Source organism: Lissotriton helveticus, chromosome 7 (genome assembly GCF_964261635.1).
Source record: "Lissotriton helveticus chromosome 7, aLisHel1.1, whole genome shotgun sequence".
Lineage (NCBI taxonomy): Eukaryota > Metazoa > Chordata > Amphibia > Caudata > Salamandridae > Lissotriton > Lissotriton helveticus.
In genome coordinates this window covers 1,324,298,995-1,324,301,210 of record NC_136068.1, presented here as the reverse complement: position 1 = coordinate 1,324,301,210, position 2,216 = coordinate 1,324,298,995, and the positions used below count along the sequence as shown (strand labels likewise).

The 2,216-nt window shown below is 54.2% G+C and overlaps 1 pseudogene; it reads right to left on the bottom strand.

The window, feature by feature from the left end:
• Nucleotides 1–1,565: 1,565 nt before the first annotated feature.
• Nucleotides 1,566–1,677, bottom strand: LOC144771288 (5S ribosomal RNA; annotated as a pseudogene).
• Nucleotides 1,678–2,216: the final 539 nt, after the last annotated feature.

Here is a 2,216-nt window from a genome sequence, read left to right as displayed (position 1 = left end):
GACGTGTCAGTAAACAGCGTCAGTTCCTGGCTGCTAGTCCAGGGGGCTCTCCAGATTACAGAGCCATTGAACTGTTCCAGAAACTCACCCCACATCCTCAAGTCTTCTTTTACCCCCATGCTCAGCCTCACCTCATGGTGTCTGCGTTTTATCTTGGCAGCTGTTTGGGCTAACCTACGCGCAAAAGCCCTACCCGCGGGGATCACTTTGGTAGCGAAGCTCAATCTGCCATGCAAGCTCTGTATGTCATCCAATGATACCTTTTCTTGTCCCAAGACCGTCCAGATCTGAGCTGCCAATTCGCTGACTTTATCTGCTGGAAGCCTGGCTTCACCTGCCTTGGTGTCGATCTCTACTCCCAGGAAGACTAAAACTTGTGCTGGCCCTATTGTCTTCCCCGGGGCCAATGGCACACCCAACTGCTCCGCCACTTTTTTGAATTTTGCTAAAGCCTCTGCGCAATCTGGCGTGTCCTCTCTACCCACAAACAGGAAATCATCTAAGTAATGGGTCACGTTTTCCACCCCCTCCGTAGCTTTCAGCACCCACTGGAGGAAGGTGCTAAATGCCTCAAAAAACGCGCATGAGATGGAGCACCCCATAGGCATGCACCTGTCATAGTAGTATTCCTACCCTAACCTGAAACCCAGTAGATGCTGGCTGCTGGGGTGCACCGGCAAGAGGCGGAAGGCCGACTCTATATCTGCTTTAGCTAGCCAGGCACCCCTGCCCGCCCTTCTTACCAGGTCCATGGCCACATCAAATGAGCAGTAAGAAACTGAGCACACCCCTTCTTCCAAGTTGTGGTTGACCGACTCGCCTTCGGGATAAGACAGGTGGTGGATCAGTCTGAAGGCCCCAGGTTCTTTCTTAGGGACTATACCCAGGGGGGAGACTATGAAATTAGCCAGCGGTGGCCGCAGGAACGGCCCAGCCACTCTCCCCAACTCCATTTCTTTAAAAACTTTTGCTCTTACCACCTCAGGGTTGTTGTTAGCTGATTTCAGGTTCTCAGCAACCCGTGGTCGCGGAGTCCCTATGTAAGGTATGACAAAGCCTTCAGCAAAACCTCCCAGGAGCAGTCTCCCGTCCACTTTGTTAGGGTATTTATTCAACAGGGGGATCAATCGTACTAAGCTGACTGGTGAGGGCCCTTTCACTGCTCTAAACTGTGTGGATGGCTGTGTGGGAGAGGCAGGGGGACTCGGGGGGGGTTGCTGAGGCAGACTAGCGCTCGGGAGGGATTTCCGAGGAGGGTGGGTCTGGGCGCTACTTGCGTCTGTGCTACTTATTCTGCCAAGAGCCCCCCTCCCTCTGTAATGTCCTCCCTGCTTCTGCCCTTTGTGTGCCCTACATGCTCCTGCCTGGTGTTGCCCTCCGCAATTGTTGCATGTGTGCGTGAACTTACAGGAATTCCCCCAGTGGCAATGCCCGCTGTTGAACAATCTACAAGACCCGGCCTGGGACTTCCCACCTCCTCTTCTCTGACCCCTCCCCCGATGGCCACCCCGAAAGGGCGGGTTGCTTTGGTCAGTATGTTGCTGAGTGTGGCTCTTTTCAGTAGTTGACAGCACCTGGTATTCCCAGGCGGTCTCCCATCCAAGTACTAACCAGGCCCGACCCTGCTTAGCTTCCGAGATCGGACGAGATCGGGCGCATTCAGGGTGGTATGCGGCAGGGAGATGAAAACACGTGTCTACGATCCGGGAGGGGAAGGGGGGGGCAGCCTACAGCCAGATCGCAACGGGGAGCAGCCAGCGGAGCGACCTATCTAGGGAGGTGGGCAGCAGCAAAGAGGGTGCGTGGTAGGAGGGGCCACCCATATAAACCCTCCCTTGGTCCCACCCCTTATCCCGCCCCTTAGCTTGCGGCTGCCCACGGACATACTACGAGGTCTACCCGCCAATGGGGTCCCCTGCAGGGACCACGGGTATCCTGCAAAGTTAATTAAGCATCAGCTATTATAATGCTCTGCCCACCTTTCCCAGAGTAACGTTAACCCATTGTTGTGCTGTGTCTCACCCCTGCCCCAAAGTGTCGTTTTACCCAATGATATCCTCTGCGTATCTGCTAAGATGCAAGTAATGCTCAAAGGAGTGGTCTGTCCAGCTTTTCCAGTGTCCAGCATTTTCAAATACTCTGCCCTGCCAAGTGTGCCATTTAAGATTGTGTTACGTCCAGCTTCCACATACCGAGGTACTACTCAATGTTATATG